General features: G+C 38.6%; 1 protein-coding gene across 2 annotated transcripts in view; it reads right to left on the bottom strand.

Moving 5' to 3' along the window:
* SLC7A1 (solute carrier family 7 member 1) overlaps positions 1-19,279 on the bottom strand; it is a 68,816-nt gene that overhangs the window by 34,696 nt on the left and 14,841 nt on the right. The window contains exon 2 of one of the 2 annotated variants that reach the window (XM_020997170.2): positions 14,181-14,216. The exons of the other annotated variant lie outside the window; for it this stretch is intronic. The gene's annotated coding sequence lies outside the window, so the exon portion shown is untranslated. The remainder of the gene's footprint in view (positions 1-14,180; positions 14,217-19,279) is intronic. 2 annotated transcript variants of the gene reach the window in all.

The raw sequence follows: 19,279 nt of genomic DNA, 5'->3' as shown, positions 1-19,279 counted from the left end.
GTCACTTAACTCCAATTGCCTCCCCCCCCAAAAAAAAAACAGAAAATGTACTGTATTTTTATATAAGTACATACACACACACACACACACACACACACACACACACACACTATGGTACATGTTGCTATGTAATTTTACATATTACATAAAATTACAGCATATCACAGCAAAATTATGATAAATTCCAGCCAGGATGTCCATTGTTGGGTAAAATCCAAGAGCTAAATATTTATTTCTACCTTTAATGCTAGAGAAAAATAAACTAAAAACTAATTATCTTTCTCCCAGGATGATTTTTTTGAAGAAATGTACTATGATCATGGAATGACAGTTTGTCTCACTTAAAATTTCAGCTCTTTCCACACTTTACACTTACACACACACACACACACACACACACACACACACACACACACCCATTCATGCTCAGGCTCCAAAGCAGTTGGATTCCAAAACAGTAAATATGATGAAAGTACTTCCCTGTTTTCACAATGACCTAATTGTTCTACTTTCTATGTCAGGTATATGGGAAGACTTCCTCCTCTTGTGCTTTTAGACAGAAAGCTGCAGAAATATTTTGAAAGCATTGTCTAAATAATTAAGTTACCGTTTCTTTACTGGAACAAATTTGTGCAATAGTAGACTTCTTATTTCTTCCAACTTCAAACCCATATTTTTTCTATAATCAGTCATCAATGGAAGACAACAAGGTTCAGGAGAAAGATAATACGATTTGGATAGAGGACCTGGCTTCAAATCCTAGGTCAACCACTTAATATTTGTAACTGGGCAAATCACTTCAGCCCCTGAGTTCAAATGAGGAGGTCAAATTCAATGACCTCTAGGGTCCAGTATAGCTCTAAGCCTATGATCTTATATGAAGTACAAACCTGCCCCTTACCCTGAATCTAGAAAAAAACAATTATAACAGTTCTGATTATGAGATAATGTCAACAATGCAATTCCATTCTCAACTCCTTCCTTGTTTTTCTTTCCACCAAAACCTTCTCTAAAGTTGCCACTTTCTCTAAAATTAAAGCGTGAATGCATGCTTGCCTGAAGAGAACATCCTAAATCTATCTTCTCCATAAACTTCTAATTCCAAGTTGACCTAAGTGCCACTGCAAAGCTGGAAAAGGAATGAAAGAAAAAATCAAGTGACCTTGTGGTCGGGATTTCAAAGACAAAGCCTGTCTCATTTATCCAATCTTAAAGGCTCCCTAAAAGATGGTGGTGAAAATAGGGTTGAAATGATGAAAAGCACTCTACCTTTTAATAACATCAAACAGCATGCATTTTTCATTGGCAAGTTCTTTCTTCTTTCCTAGCTGTCATAAAGAGGATACCACCCTTAATGACTTGTCAGAGAGAAAAGCTGTTATTAGTTTATAAATGCCTTTTTTAAAAAAAGGTGTAGAAAACAATGCTTTCCTTTATAGAGTTGGTTTTAATGAGACAAAGCTACTAAGTAAGCTTAGGAGTGTGCCAGGTAGCTGATTGGCCTTGCTTTCACCCTTCACCTGGCGGATGCTGATGACAATCGGGCTTTTCTACTATTTAATTTGTAATCATTCCAGCAGAAGTCAGAATGATCTTCAGAATATCTGCACATGGTGTTCAAACTTTCCTTTCCTGTAGCACTAAATTCTATTATTCTATAATGCTATGAGCTAACCATTTCTCCTCCAACTAGAATGTAATTCCTTCCAATCAGACTCAAAACCTGCCTTGTACTTCTTTATATGCTCTTCTTCAGTTGTTTCAGTTGTGTTTGATTCTTCATGACCTCATTTGGGGTTTTCTTGGCAACGATAAGAGTGGTTTGCCGTTTCCTTCTTCAGTTTATTTCATGGATGAGGAAACTGAGGCAGAGTCACACAGCTAGTAAGTGTCTGAGGCCACATTTGAATTCAGGTCTTCCTAACTCCAAGCCCAATACTCCTTCCACTGTACTACCTAACTGCCCTCTGCATGTTCTACAAATGTTTAAAAAACAAAACAGTCCACCAATGCAGTAGGCATAAAAACAGATGCTATGAACCAAAGAGGGTGGGTGGGTGGGGGACTTTTGAACAACTCCCTGAAAAAAGGTCTTATATCCAAGGAATATAGGAAAATAACAGATATATAAGAACAAGATCCATTCTTCAACGGATAAGTGGTCAAAAGATATGAAAACAGTTCAAGGGAAAATTACAAAATATGAAAGATTGTGACAATTCCCTAATTTAAAAAAAATACACAGCAAAATAACTGAGTTACTCTCTTACCCAGAAAACTGACAAAAATGGAAATAGCAGATGTAGGAAATGCTATAGAAACACTGTTAGTGGGGCTGTGAATTGGTTCCAAGCCTTCTAGAAAGCAACTTGGAATTATTTGAAATTTATACAAAGAAAGTCACTGTATAACCCAAAAAATTCCATTGCTAGCCATATACCCTAAGGAGATCAAAGACAGAAAGATCTCACATACAACAAAATATAACAAAAATATGAAAACAAAGTGAATGCTCCTCCGTCAAACAACAACTAAATAAACTGTGATACAAAATTAAACCAAATCTTACTGTGAGAAATTGTGACGATGAACTCAGAGGAGCTTGGGAAAGTGATACAATGAAGAAAGCAGAGTGAGAGAAACAATGTATACACTGACTACAACAATGTAAATAAGGGACAAAGAAATGAAACAATGCTTTGTAATTATTATGGGTGAGCTTGAGGCCAAAGAAGAAATGAGAAAATGCACCCACCTACCTTCTTTCCAGAGGCAGGGGACTATGGGTGTTTCCAGGCTCTTCTCTCTATGTATGCAACACTGAATATATTGTTTCTAGTATCCTCTTCCTTCCTTCCTTCTTTCTTTCTTTCTTTCTTCCTGTGGGTGTGGAACACTGCAAATACTTTTTCCAGGGTCCGTTTCCTTCCTTCCTCCCTTTTTTCCTTCGTTCCTCTCTTTTTTCCTTCCTTCTTTCCTTTTTCTCTTTCTTTTTATGGCTGCATTACTGTTACCAGGCTCCACTTTCTTCCTTCCTTCCTTTCTTTTCAAGTGTCATGTCATAGACCCTACGCTGGCCTCTCAGGCAGCACAGGCAATGGCTCACCAGTTGCTCTGGGTGAACCTTTCACAAGCCTGGCACATTGTGGGAAGCAATTGATTAGTAATGATTGTGGGGAGACCCAAACAATTCAACAAAATGGCCTTTTCCTTAGCAACTTTAGAAAGTACTTAAGTACTCTCTACTTTTTAAAAGTACTTAAGTACTGAAATTGTTTTGTTCTTTTCTTCTTCCCCCCTCCCCAATTATTTTTGTCATTTGTGTCTTGCTCAAAACAGCAAGAAAATACAAAGTTTCTAGCTAGCTTAAGATTCGTTCCCCTGGTCACCCCAATGATAAAATCTGGTATCTACCAATCCATCGAGGCATCTATTGAGCCGAGCTTCAATTAAACATAGCTTTGCTGTGTCCTGCCACCACAAAAGCTTTTTAGCTTCGCCTTCCTGTTTGCCCCTAGCTCACACGGTAGACATTCCACTCACAAAAATGAGAAAGTCTCTCCTCCACGAGCACCAATCCCTAAATAAACCAAAACACATTTCCCATTTATGTTTTTGTTGTTCTTGTATCCAACTCTTCATGACTCCATTTTGGGTGTGTGTGTGTGTGTGTGTGTGTGTGTGTGTGTGTGTTTTGGTTTTCGGGTTTTTTTTGGCAAGGCCACTGGGGTTAAGTGACTCACCCAGGGTCACAGAGCTAGTGAGTATCATATGTCTGAGGCCGAATTTGAACTAGAGTTCTCCTGACTCCAGGGTCAGTGCTCTATCCACTGTGCCACCTAGCTGCCCCATTTTGGTTCTAACTGCTGCTTAACTCTCCAACTCCATATCTTTTGAACAAGTTTAACTTTCAAGGCATACTATACCAAGGAAACTCACAGCACCATGTTTTAACAGGGTCCTAAAAGACCCTAAAAACAGGGTCTTGATTCAAAATCCTAGAGTCCAACTCAGTAAAGGCAATCAGCAAATAGGGCAAGATCAAAAGATGAAATGTCTAATTTCTTTTCAAATATAATTTAATTAGACGTAACATCTGGACAGGGAGATGATCTAAACACAATGCTTTCACAAGTGAAGCTCTCTATTGAATGTGAAGGTTTCATCTGGACAGCCTAACACATTACTGAATCTGTTGCTTCTCAGTTTTCACAGAATCTCAAAATTGGAAGAGATCTCAGAAGTCATCTATTCTAAACCGTATGTGAACAGGAATCTACTCTTTAATAGACAGCATGTCTTTGAAGACCTCAAGTGATGTGCAATCTGCTTCCTAATGTTTTTTACACTCAACACTTTTTTTTTTAGAATTACAACTTCAGTACTCAAGATGAACAACCAGATGGAAAGAGAAATGATCATTCAAAACTAATGTGAATTTTTTTTATAACATTCACCAACACTTGATATTAATTCACTTTTAATTCATTGAGCAGCTCCCAACTTAAAAGTATCCAACTTGGTGGTTCCCGAAGTCCCTGGCTTTCCCTGCTCCCCTAAAAATTTTGGGAATGTTTAAAGAATTTGTGAATTCATAAGCAAAAGTAGGAAAAAGATATTTTAAAAATCAAAAGCAACTTAGCAGGGCAGCTAGATGGCACAGTGGATAGAACTCCAGCCTTGGAGTCAGGAGGACCTGAGTTCAAATCCGGCCTCAGATACTTGACATTTTCTAGCTGTGTGACTCCAGGCAAGTCACTTAACCCCAACTGCCTCACCAAAAAGGAAAAAAAAGCTGTAACACAGGGAAAAGGCAGGGTAGCTCCAAAATGGCTGCAACTCCCATCCCTTTAAATGTCTTTCCCAGCTTCCTCATTTGGGTTTACTGTAGTCTGACATTCTATTAATTAGACCATAACTGTGACTGTAAAGGCCTCCAAAAAAAACTAAAGCCATTGTTAGTCAAAGAGTGCAAAAACTTCCCTGTGATCCATTTCACTAAAGAAATGAGAGTTTTGTTTGTGGGGTGAGGGTGTGGTGTGGAGCTGGAGAATTATAGGTAATTTTAAAATGTTGAACGTTTGGGAGTTAAGACAAGCCCTAGGGGACTTAATGAGAGGATTAAGATAATACAAGAGCACTGGGGGCTTGGAGGTGGGTCTGGAGTCATGGGTAATGGAAGCCCACCCCCCCCCCAAAAAAAGCCTAAATCTAGCCCTTTGGCCTAGAATTCTAAAACCCAAAATTCAGTCTGTCTTATTGAGGATATTTATTTTGCAACCTAGAGTAATACTAATAATAGTACTTGACATTTATAAATTGCTTATAAGGTTGCAAAACTCTTTTTATATGGAATTTCATTTAAACAGATAACTACCTTTTTATAATATTGCCCCTAGTGGAAAATGTGTTGCCTATTTCAAAGAAATGAGTTACAAACCCAGTCTTAGAGCACCATTCATTTACACACTGAGAACTGCCTTTTTTTTTAAATGATGGCCTACTATGTGGGAGATACTATGCTACATTTGGGGGGGTGGTGGGGGTGGACAAGGACAAAGCAAGGAGGTACAAATAAAATGGTAAGATACATTCTTTGCTCTTACAATCTGGCTGGGGAGATAAGGCACAGAGAAAAATAACTCCTGACCACGTGAGTGGTATATGCAATACGGAGAAAGGAGGGTTCACTTCCTGCTGGGGTGATCTAGAAAAGCTTCACAGAGGTGATAGGCCTTGGAGGAAGAAGGAGTACAGCTAGGGGATAGACTGTAAAAGGGTACTGGTTTTGCTAGACAAGTGAAACATAAGAGCATAGCATAAGGTAAGGCGCTTTCCCCCCCCGGCTCCATCCTGTGGTGTCTATATCCTTTCATAAATTCACCACAGGGTATCTATGAACCCCAAATGCTAGGGGTCTGCTTTTGAGTACCCTTCACATTGCAAGAAGCCAGGGGAACACATAAAAGGTATACATGACTATCCCTTGCTCTTGTCAGGTGACCAGTCCTTCTTCTTTAGAGATCACCCATTTCTTTAATAGCATCCTTTATTCTCTATTTTCCAGATTCTTCATCAAGCTTTGCTGCTTTCTCAGGCCTGCCATATACTCTTCTCAACTGCCTTTTTGGGTGATTCTCCTCTTCAAGTCTTAGGTGACCAGAGTATTCCATGACTCAAAAGCCTTCAGAAGAAAACACCATGGACCTTCATTTCAGGGAGAAGCTTAGTATTCAGGGTTCTGAGTATGTGGAAGAGCAGAGGGCCAGAAATCCTTAAAGCTATGCCCTGTGAGTAGAAGCTCAATGGGCCTTGTTTTGAGCAAAATGTTTTCAATTCAACAGTCTGCTTAAGAAAATACTATTAACAACATGGCACATTTTCCTATGATTTTTTTCCTGTCTATGTTATTCTATCAATTAGCCTTGAGATATACGTAACACACACCCAGAGTTACCATGGAAATTATCTATGTGGCTTATGTCATACAGATTAGACTGAAAATACCAGTCATAAATAATCCTGAAACTTCATCCTCATAAGCAGGAAATAACACATTTTAAAGCACATTCTCTCCTATTTTTAGAATCATCTTTTGTAGGTATCCCCAAAAGTCAGAAATTTGTCCAATTGTTAAACATTTAAAGTTAATACCACTGACTTTCTTAGCTTGAGTTTGAAAATGATATATTTACCCAACGGGACACACTAACAAACAGAACTACTCCTCATTTGCCTTCTTCATCAGAGCTTTATATGAAGTAGAAAGAGCAGTGGTTAAGGATGGAGTTAGCAGATTTAATAACAACAATAGCTAGCATTAATTTACACAGTGCTTTGATGTGTACAAGGAATTTTACAAATATCTCATTTGGGTGGTAAGTGCTATTATTACCTCTATTTTACAGATAAGAAAATGGAGACAGACAGAGGTTAAGTGACTTACTGTGTGTCACATAGTTAACAAGCATCTAGGTAGGATCTGAATTCAGGTCTTCTGGACTCCAAGTCCAACATACTATCTACTGTCCCACCTAGCTGTCTAGGTCTATTCTAGATCTAGGATAGAATCCTCATTAATCAATTACTCTGTGATCATGAGAAAGTGACAGATTTTTCAAAGCACCCATTTCCTCATCTGTATAATCAGTAGAACAATATTATTACCTACTTTACAGGGTATCTGAAGAATTTCTCTACTAATGGTCATTCTACAAACATAAAACCTTTCTTTCTGCTTCTCCAATGTCATCTGTGCTATCTTTCTCCTAGAAAAAACAGATCATGCAGAAGAGCAAGATTGTATTTGCCTGAATTCCTGAAATTCCTCTGAGGAATCTGAAAAGCATGGTCGATTAAATTATCATCTGATCACTGAATGGCTGAACACAGGAAAGAAAAGACCAACATCTCCTAGATAGTGTAAGACAAGAATTCCAAAGGCATAAAAAGGCAGCTTTGTACAAATTTTTGAGCAAATTTAACTGTGACATGGAATGCAGTTGGGTGGCGGCAGACTGAGAGGGCTAGTTTTAACAAGAGGCAATTTTTTCAAAGACCTTTCAGGGGACTTCAGCAGACTGTAAACCTTTGTCTCAAAAAAAAAAATGTTAACACAAAAACATCATTTAGAGAAGAGAACTAGCTTCCACTGTAAGTCAGTAAGCCCTGAAGGCTTTAAAGGTGGCCACCTTTAGATTTGTTAAGTTTTGCTGGAGCATGCTGCTATGGAGCTAAAAGTAGGACTAAAGACCGGCTTTGGATTTCAGTTATCTATTTTCTCTTTAGGCCCCCTAATCATAAAGTCAAGTATGCTGTCTAGCATTCTTTATTACTGGTTGGTTGGGTTTTTGTTTGTTTAACAGCACAGGAGCTGGAGGCAGCATGCATGGCCAAGTATAAAAGTCTGAATCAAGATGGGTCTGGTTATTCCAGACATTTTAATAACGGCTGAATTCGGGGCAATGTAGAATTGATCTGACAAAATCAACATTGGCCTGGTGTGTCTCAAAACATCAAATATTTGGCTCTTTGGGGCAGTGTGAATGTAAAGGTAAACCTATACACTAGATAACTTCTTTGCTTTAAAGTGTCTAATTATCTAAATAGCAGGCAGCTAGTAGATCACTCATGCTAGTAATTCGGTTTCATTTGCCTGCCTTTAGCATATGGGAGTGCTTTAGGAAGTGAAATAATTTGGAATTATTGGAATTCCAGGAGTTAGGAAGACCTAAATTCAAGTCAGACCTCAGATACTTACTACAGGTGTGACCCCCTGCAAGTCATTTAACCTGTTTACCACAATTTCCTCAATTATAAAAAGGGATATAGCAATTCCCAGGGTTGTTGCGGGGGTCAAATTATATAGTATTTTAAAGTGTTTTGCAAACCTTAAAATGCTGCATAAATGATAATGGGCCAGTTAATATTAAACTACTTGAAATCCCTAAAGGAATGGGAGAGAGATCACTAAGCATTCCAAATTAATTAGCCCCCTGCTTTTCCTTAATCCAGGAATCTTTCAGCTGATTTATTCCAATTCCTTAGATCTTCAAATTTACTCTGCAAGTGCAGAGTAATGAAAACCAGAAAATGAATGGTATTCCCAAACATCTCTACCAGGCTTCCACAGGTACTTTGATGACAGTATAGAAAACCGATTCTAGTGCTGTAATTTCCTGCCATTGCAATGTGATAAATATCTTGCACATCTTGAGACTAAGAAAAAATAAAAGCCCAGTCCAAATTACCTGAAAATATTAGCATTAGTCTCAGAAGTTCCATCTTCTCCACATGATTTCTAAATCAAGTCATCAAATTTAATTCAGTTGAATATGGTAATAATAATCTATGGCAGCCTGCTTGTGTCTTTTTAAGACACAGAGCTCATAGGCAGTTTAATCAGGTAATGTTCTCCATAGAGAAGAAAAATCTAAATGACATTTTTAGAAACAGCTATCTTTTTCTAAGAACACTAAGTTCCACAAGTGTTCTTTGGCAGCAATGTAATTTTGAAAATTCCTTAGCAATTATTGGACTTCCTAAAGCATTCTCACATGCCAAGGAGAAGCAAATGAAACCTAATGATTAGCATGAGTGATCTTTATACCATATGCAGGTCAGATACTGCAGAATAAAACATCACCTATACCTAACACAGAAAGCATCTGGGTGTTAAAAGAACTTAGAACTTCATGGGTTGTATTGGTCTTATCTGTTTCTACCTCTGGGCTCCAATCTAGTTTACTGCCTTCTAGGTTCTGAGGAAACTGGCCTAGTCAGAAAAGGTTGATATGGGTAAGTACTAGAACATAAAGTTGAAAAGATTCTTTGAGATCAGCTGACCTGAAAAGAGTTCGGGCAGCTAACACCATAAGTCTCCTAGCTCCCTCATGGTTTCTTCCAAACGTATTATTTTTGCTTAATGCCTTGCACCAATGGAAATGAGGGCCACAAACCATAGGTAAGGATCACTCTAGGCCACCTATTGACTTAGAGAATCACATGTTAACATTATCTATGTAACCACTGGACTTTTATTTATTTTGTTAAAATATTCCCCAATTACATTTTAATCTGGTTGGGCTAGATTGGTGACCATATTCTACAGCTGCTGGTTTGACACCTCTGCTTATATAACACTACATTTCCTAATCCTCAACCAGTATAGTTTCAGGAGAATTCTGACAAGCATTTCCTAAAGTGAAATGTGTGGTCCCATGCTGTGGGCCAAGCAGTCATAAATGCTAACCGATCAACCGTGTGCTTGTAAAAAAAAAATCAAAAAATATAAATTCCCCTTCCCAAATACAAAAGACTAGAGTTTGATGACAGCTGTCTTGTATCTTGTCTTCCTGACTTTTTCTTACAATTCTAGCTACTGGGCTCTTTTCTCCAGAAACAATCCACCTATCTTTACTAAGTAAACCACACCCTACCCACAAAAAGTCCCCAGGATAAAAAGGTCCAAACTTGTATCCTGTCAAAACACCTTTATTACTTTCCCAAAAAAAAAAAAACCCTTATCATTAAGCATTTAATTAGAGAATCAAGGAACAAGCACCTAAACTTAGCATCTGGCATATGGTAAACACTTAAGAAATGCTTACTGTTTGACTAATTGATTGAATTATCTGATTCTCAGAAAACATCTGCACTGTTGCACATCATTTTGGAAATTTACCAATTTATTCCACATGGAAACCTAGCCTCATTATTTCTAATAGAAATACAATAAAGAATACTGATAAAGTTATAAGTTTAAGAGCTCCTTCAAAATTTGTCCCTCAATTTATTCATTCAACAAATATTAAGTAAATATTTAATGTTTGCAGAGCATTTTGGGAGAGACAAAATTTAGCTAAGACCCAATTCAAACCTCAATAACTCCCTAGCAATTCTTTTAAAAGGATAGAATTGTGAGCCTTTTCTACTTAAGAGGAAATGGAGGCAGAGGCTAAGGAAAAAGGAAAGAGACCTACAACCACCATGAAACTAAACCAGAATTTAATATGTTTTACCCAGTTCCTTGGGTCACAATCAAGGGTTCAAGTCCCAGATCTCCTACAAACTTGGGTATATGGCTTTAGACAAGTCAGATAACCTCTTCAAAGCCCAGTTTCATCATCCTCATTTTACAAGCAGTGATAATGCTTGAAAGAACAAATAAACAATTGCATTTTAAACACTAACTTGTAACTATACATTGTTATCTTTAACACTATTAATCCTAATCTTTACCATTATTAATCTGCTAAACTGGAAGATTTCAGGGTACAGCTTGAACATAAGAATTTATTTTGGTTTCTGAAAATGAAAGGTTTTGATTTTACCTACAGGCCCCCTTCCTGACTTCCTACATTCTGAACTGAGGTTAAAGAATGCTAGACACAGAAAGTTGCTTTCTTCCTCAACCCAAGGACCCACTAGTCTACAAAGCTATATTATTTATTTTACTAAATTGTGTATACATTGAGTGGAAATGTTTGTTTTCCATGTGACATTTTACGTCTTTAGAAACAAATGATTAAAGAATAATTTCAAGGTCTGTTTTTTTTTCTGTTGTCCCTAGTCTTATTTCCTGCCTTTTAACTTACACTTCTGCCTACTTTTCTTTTATTCTTCTCTATTGGCCTTGAAGCATAAATATCTCTGCAAAGAAAAGAAATTTACAAAACAAAGGTCAAATTGTAATGTCATCTATAAAGATGGCAGGTAGCATAATGGCCAATGTCACCATTACTATTGAAGTCTCTCCAAATGGACTACTTGTTAGCTTCTTGATGACAGCCGCTAACAGGGAGAAGAAATATTCTCAACATTGTCAAGTTCTTTAAGAAACACAAACCTAGGATAACCGGTTCAGCACATTACCCAGACAGAAGAGGAGTGGTACAGAGAAAAGACTCAGTATTAATGACAGAGTCCAAGACAGACATTCATTCAATAAATAGTTGCATCTACAAGGCACTGTGCATAAATAAAAGTTTTTACTGTAAGAAACTGATAACCTAGTAGGGAGGAGAAACTAAGGTTTCCCCCACTTGATTGTCCATGTTATTAACTACCAATATGAACATAGCTCTATATAACACAATAAGGTGTCACATAGATCTGGGGAAGCTCAGAAAAACATGTTTCTCTTCAAGAAAGATTTCATGGACAAAATTCACTTGAGCTAAGGTTAACAGACAGTGGAATTTCCAGTCATGAGATTGGAGAAAGCATTTCAGGCAAAAGGGATGCGCCTAAGCAAAGACAGAAAGGAAGGAAATTGAGAGGCAGTTGGGAGAATAGCAACCAGTTTGGTTGGGAGGTATGGTTCATGAAAAGAGAACTGGGAGGAAAGTGGATGCCCATCAATTGGGGATCAACTTGTAGTATGAGAATATGACAGAACATTACCATGCACTTACAAAAGAGGAATGAAAAAAAATCAGAGAAACTTAGATTTGTGTGAAAAGATGTAGAGCAAATCAAGCAAAACCAGAACAACTTCTATACCATGGCCACAGTAAGTTTATGTAAATGTCATTGAAGGACACCTTTGATCAAAGCAGTGACCAAAGTTGCCTTCAGAGGCAGAGCATGCCCACCTTCTCTTGCCAGAGAGGTACATTTTCAGAAATGGTCAACACGATGATTTGTTTTGCTTAAATGAACTTGTTACAAGGGAAGATTTTATGGGGATGAGGGGAGGGGGTTGTTAGGGAGTAATTACTGGAATGTAACAGTGATACAATAAAAAGATCAATAAAACTTTTTCAAATTACAGCAAAGGGATTTCTCCTAATCATTTCCCATTGGGTTACTTTCTAGGACTCATCATCTTCAGAAATTCATCTGATTAAATCAACTTGGAAAGGCATACCTCCTCAGCACCCACTGTCCCTGGGGCCCTTCCCTCTCTCTGGCTGGAGGGGGTGGGAGGTGGACATTTGGGAGCTCCTGTGAAGATTTAAACCTGTGATTTCATCAGTCCAGGGAATTCTTGATGTGGATAGAAATCCATCAGCAACTGCTCTGTAATTCCCAGTATTGAGAGTTGTCTGGAACAATGACCTGCCCGTGGTCACAAAGCTTACGTTGCAGAGACAGGACATGAACCTTCTAGTTGCCAAGGTCAGCCATGTACCCACTAAAGTCCCCATCCAGTTATCTTATCTCATACAAAGGAGACTCTGAGGACATCCTCCATTCAGATGGCTGTCCTGTCCTACTTTATACCTATGCTTTGTTTTTCTTGGTCTAGAAGACTCAATTGTGTGATAGAGATTTTACTTAATTCTGAACTAAATCATCATCCTGGAGAATGGACATATGTAATAATGTTAAATTACCTTCCTCTTTAAACCAGGTTTCAAGATCAATGTGTCACACCTGAGCCAAAGGAACAAATGAAAGTCACCTGTCATTCCAACATCAAGCATACGACAAGTCATTGTACAAGGCTGAGAACAGTTCACAGCTCTACCATGCTTTACGATGTACAAAGCACTGTACGCACATGATCTCATTTGACCCTAACAACCTGTTGAAGAAATCAAGCCTCAGATGTTAAGGCAGAGGCAGGTAGTTTGGCGAAGCTTATAAAAAAAATAAACAAAACTGGCACTGGCCCTAGGAGGAGCTAGATTCAAATCTTTCCTCTTAGCTATTGGTGACCACCATGAGCAAGTCAATTAACCTCTCAACTTCAGTTTTTTCATCTGTAAAATGGGATAAGAATAATTATAGTACTCCATAGGGCTGTTCTGAGGCTCATGAGAAAACATAGATTCACAATACCACAGTTGCCTCAAGAAAGAAACTGTGTCACTGCTAAATACAGATCAAAAATCATTTAAATGTCCACATGTGCCGACACAGTCTTGATTTCATTACAGGAGCTCTAAATCAAATAAACATTTATGAATACAATGATTATTCAACCCTGTGCCAATTTCCTTTGATCTGTCCTGGAAGAAATCCCAAGGCCACCTTATCACAACAATAGTTAACTTTGAAACTGAAAAAGATATTTTTGAAAAAAGCCTACATTCTCTAAGGGGGGGGGGAGAGGGAGATGAGGGACATGGGGGACACCATATTCATCAAAGTAGCTTTTTTTTTTAAGTACACCTGCATCAATGTGTCTACAAAGCAGACAAGGCTTCTGCATTCTGCAGAAAAAGCTCCAATCTTAAGATTTCATAAGGAGAAAAAGACTTCACCAAACTGAAGACTAAATGAAATGCCCTTATTAAATAGCTAACCTAAGAAAGGGAGTGACAGAAAATCTGTCCAAACTGATAAATGCTCTAAGGAGCCCAGATCTCATGCGACCCCCAAACACTGCATGGCACAATGTAGGGAGCAGTGAATCGAGATTCCAAAGACCTCCTCTTCTAGTTTCCATACATTTCATTTGAGCCTTATAACAACTCTTACCAGGTAGGTACTTTCGCTGTTTCAATTGTGTCTGACTCTTCAACAGTAGGAAGGGAACCTACCTTACCTAGACGAGCCCAAACTACCAGGAGCCGGAGAACTAAATATTTGGGTATACCATAACAGATGTGATTGCTGAGTTACTGCTACTGTGAGATAACTTCTAAACAGTTGTGGAAAACAGAGGGAAATATTATCTATATTTTCAAAAAGCGCAGAGAATGGATCTCTTGGAAGATGAGTGGCCTTACCTTTAATCCAGAGCAAAATTCTAAAGGAGTGAACACCTAGAAAAGGAAGCAATGATCAGAAAGAGTTAGCATAATTTCATCAATAATATCTCATTTCCCTTTTTGGCAGAATTACTACACTGGTAGATCAAGGGAGTGCTATAAAAACTTTAGAGGCAACTAGGTGGTGTGGTGCATAGAGCACTGGCCCTGGAGTCAGCAGGACTGGAATCCAAATTCAGCCTCAGACACTTACTAGCTGTGTGACCCTGGGCATGTCACTTAATCTCTGTTTTCCCTTAATCCACTGGAAAAGGAAATAGCAAACCACTCCTGCATCTTTGCCAAGAAAACCCCATGGATAGAATTGGAGTGCTAGGGTCCATGGAGTCACAAAGAGTCAGACTAGCTATTGAACAACAACAATAGAAAGTTTAATCTAGATCTCACCAAAGCATTTGACAAAGGTAAAGAGAAAGGGTCAGATAATGGTACATACAATCAGTGGCCCTGGTTGCAATATCAACCTGGAAGGAGTTCTCTTATGGAGCACCCTAGGGATCTCTCCTTGGCCTGAACTAACATTTTTGTCTGTGACGTGGATAAAGGCATAGACTGCATGCTTGTCAGATCTGCAGATGACACAAACACACCACGTACAGGAAAGGTAGCATGGCAAGGGAGCGGGGAGGAGAATCATGAAATAATGAGCAAGCCAGAAGTCAGAAAGACCTGAGTTTAAGTACTGCTTGTGACACAATCTGGCTGTTGGGATTTTGAGTAAATCATTCAACCGCTCAGTTACCCAGACAACTCTCTAAGACTATAAGTATTAATCTACACAGGCAGGGGAGTTCTCTAATTCAATAAAATCAGGTGTGGTCCAAGTAAAAATACAAATAAACACAGATTTTTCTTTGTTTTTTGAAGTTGTAATGGGAAGTCGGTCAAATGAGTACCCAAGTCAATGAGATCAGGGATCTAGCCGTGGTGTTGGAATATGCATGTGTACTCCAATTCATAAACACACACACACACACATTATACTCAAGGATATGCATAAAAGAATACCCTAATGTGTCTTCTCCAGAATTTTAACAAGGGGCAAAGCTACATAATCTTAAGAAAAGAAATCCCTTACCTGGGGATCATATGCTGATTAAGTTTCAAGGCCAGTGCATCTAACCAGGCAGTCTTTTCTATCCCATCCTTTGAAATCCTATGAATATTTTTGCATATGGAGATGGTTCAGGGGAGGGGGTACAGAAATCAGAAAATCAGAATCTGGCACATTGTGTTCTGTCCTCCTATCCCTTGCTAAAAAGGACATTAAGAGTCTATTATTGAGATGAACGGGTCTCTGATCAGGACCGAATTCTGTGCCTTTTGGTATTCAATGCCTGTGGACAGTACGTCAATATTAAAAGAAAGCAGCCCTTCAATTAACAAAAATATCCCTATCATGTGGTACCCGGCACCCATTAAAGGTCTAACTTTGAGGATGTTCCTATATCTGGATGAAAGGCTTACTTTCACAACAGATGCTTTTTGCTAAAGCAGCAATAAAACGGTCAACCATATACCATTTCTTATCCATGGGGCATCTGGTAGCAGCCAAGGAAACAGATATTTCACCTTTAACATTTCTATTATCTGATTAGGGGAAAGGGTGTCTGCTTAGAAAGGGCAGGGCCAAGGAAAAAGTAAAAACATCTAAAGCAAACACTTCAAAACAGAAGACAGAGGATCTTTCCAAGTAGCACAACACACAGCTTCAATTGTCCTCAGGGAGGGCTGAAGTTTCCCCCTTAAATTCAAGCTACCGTAGACAATACCTAATTCTTTTTTCCTTTGATAAAGCTTGTATACATTTTGATGTGTGTGTTGGATAGGCCAGTTGAAAAAATAACCTCTCCCAAGCTTCCTCCCCGTTGAGATCATTCTGATGCCAGAACTTCTCTCGTAACTATCCCAAGATACCGACACCTTCAGAAGAGAGACACCACGCACACCAGGACGCTGCTTCCACCATGCTTAACAGTAGGAAACAGGCATTCCTTTTTAAATGTGCCTCTTTCCCTTCTCTTCGGACAAACATTTCCACTAGAGTGGAATATGCCCGTCTGTATGTCTGCAGACCGTAAGACTGTTCCGAGAACGCTCACTTTTCTCTAAGTCACACTGAGCAGATTTGATTCAGAAAGGCATTGATTTTCCCTGCACAGTTCCATGCATTGGTTGGTATCTTTTTGTTTGGGTAATATGGTTCCATGCAAGCCACTCCTTAATTTTCCTTCATTCCTGGGGTGAGATCAACAGATGTAGAGCTCTTAACGAATATTTCTGTCATTATCCAAGCTAACATAGTCTGAATGGGTGTTTTTTCACCATCAGACACAAGAAATGGAGAATTCTTCAAAATTTGGGAAGACCTTTATGGGAGGATTCAGAACAAACCAAACACACACACACACACAACCCACCAAGAAAGTATTCTACACAACCACAATAATACAAAGGAAAACACCTCCAAAAGTAATATGCAAATTAAGGCAACAATGAGCAATCCTGAATAGAGAAATAATGACCTTCCCCTTCCCTATCTCCAGATATGTATTCATTTTATACACAGTTTGCATTAATCAACCAATGAATATTTAAGTGCTCCAGGCACTGTGCTAAACTCTGGGGAAACAAAAAGTGACCAGACTTCTCTGCCCTCAAGGAGCTTACAATCCAACCCAGGATGCTGCTATCGCTCCCAGAGGGATGAGACTTCCTTTTTTTGTCTTTACATCCCCAATATAAACCAAGTACACAATAGGCATTTAATAAACGCTTATTAAATTGAACTGGATTGACGACAAATCATACTCTTCTTTTGGTATCAAGGTGCCAGAAATAACAAGACTACTTGCTCAGTGGGTCAAGTGCCAGGCCTAGAGTCAGGAAGACGTGAGTTCAAATCCAGTCTCAGATATGTACTAGCTGTGTAACACTAGGCAAGTCATTTAACCCTGTTTACCTCAGTTTCCTCACCTGTAAAATGAGCTGAAGAAGGAAATGACAAACTGCTCTGCTATCTTTGCCAAGAAAAACTCAAAATGGGATCGCAAAGAGGCAGGCATACTGAAAACGTCTGAACACACATGTGATAAGGCATGTGTTTGGACATGGCAAATGTCCTTTTGTTTCCTTAACTGGACTAACGAGAGGGGAGGTATTTGTTGGGCATGATATCAACATAAAAATAAACCACAAATAGCATCAATGAAATATTTCTTTAATACAACAAAGGAAGTTTCTCTCCAAGACAGCCCCCTCTTTGCTGCTTTGTCATAGTTCTTATAACCACAGACTAGAATCATAGACTTTAGAAATGGAAGGGACTTCCCTGTTACATTTAGCTCAAACTCTTCATTTTATCGGTAAGGAATCATGGGTCCAATGAGGTAAGAGGTCGAAATTAACAATTTAAGTGTAGAACTAGTTAATGGCAAAAAAAAAAAAGACTAGAATCCAAATCTAATTCAGGGTAGTATTATATAAGCTGCCTCACACCACCTCCCTACACCACTAATTTGCTTCAATTTTCTTTGCTGAAAAAAAATATTCTGCTCCTTTGGACAGAGACTGCCCTTTTACACAGACATAGTCAATCCAACTTCCTAAGCCCTTTCTCTGACTGTGATCTGTGTGTCTCCATGAATATTTTACAAACATGCTAGCTTACCCATTTGTCTGCATCACTGAACAGCTGAAAAGTATCTGCATATTTCCTTCTTTGCTAAAGTGATGAGTAATTATAAAGTTTCTGAAATTAGGCTCCCAACAACAGAATTACTATAACAATCCAAACTAGGTATTTACTATTCATCTTCCTATCAGATACTCAGGGCAATGAGGAAATGTAATGGTTAAGAAAATGCAAATATAAAAATGTTGAATACTACAAGCAGTCCCCACACTTACTACAGGTTCATTCCTGGAAAAGGTACTATATAATTTGCAAAATGAGAGGAAGTCTCACAGGTTAATACAAGGTTATCACTGGACCTTGGCAATGACCTAGTCCAAAAATACCTGATTTTTCCCCTAGCAATGTTATAAGGAGTTCCATTCTCCAGAATGGTCCAACATTTTATAGAAACAAACCCAACTGTCAGTTATACATGAGTGTACAAAGTATAGCACACTTCCTAATGTTTAGGCACAGTGCCTGGCATATAGGAGGAGCTTAATGCTTGTTGACTAATTACATAAACATATTAAATAGTGAAAGGTACTGATTACATTAAGACTGTATTTACAGCCCCACTTTGTAATTCCTACTTTATTTTTACTATGTCTAATCACAGTGATAAAACTCACAGGCGCTTCTGTGAATTGAGAAGTTTTAGTTAGGCCTGATTAATTTGGAAAGGAGTAAAAGATCCCTGTCTTAACATCAAAATACACATGCATTTCAGGGAATGTTGGTCCTTCTGCTGTTTTAAAGTAGCATTTGTTTTTTCTACTTTCTCGACCTGGCATCTTATCAAAATCAGCAGCTTCACTTCACACTGATGTCATATAAGGCAAACTTGCCTTTAAAATGCAGTAATGGGAACACATTTGCATATACTGAATTTTTCAGTCTTTTCCTTTCCAGTCCCTCCTCAGGTCTCAAAGCTTTGACCCAAAAGGACCTGAAATTTAAAGGCACACCCACGTTAATCCAGTAAAAATGTAATCACGCCTACTACGCGTGAGGTAGCCTGCAGGACACTGCTTGAGGTGGGGGGGGGAGTATCTCACCTTACCTCACTGAAAACCTGGGTTCGCACTGTCAGGCACTAGTGCTTTAAAAATTCAGTTCACTAAGCACATCTAATTCAATAATATGTTAAAAGTATGGTGCTAAATGCTGGAGATTCAAAATCCTGAGTAATAACAGTTCCCAGCTTCCAGGAGCTTACCAGCAAATAATAGTATGTTATACTGGGGATGGGGGAGGATTAGTAAGATAGCCAGAAGGCAGCCTGACAGAGGCAGAGGAAATAAGCAAAATGTTCTAAGATCAAGGAGGTTTCCTCAGGGAGGAGGAGGGAAGGCTCTTCAGGGAGGAGGGTGGCAGCTGG

Source organism: Phascolarctos cinereus, unplaced genomic scaffold (genome assembly GCF_003287225.1).
Source record: "Phascolarctos cinereus isolate Bilbo 61053 unplaced genomic scaffold, phaCin_HiC Scaffold_726;HRSCAF=1367, whole genome shotgun sequence".
Taxonomy (NCBI): domain Eukaryota; kingdom Metazoa; phylum Chordata; class Mammalia; order Diprotodontia; family Phascolarctidae; genus Phascolarctos; species Phascolarctos cinereus.
This window is presented reverse-complemented; position numbering and strand designations above follow the sequence as displayed.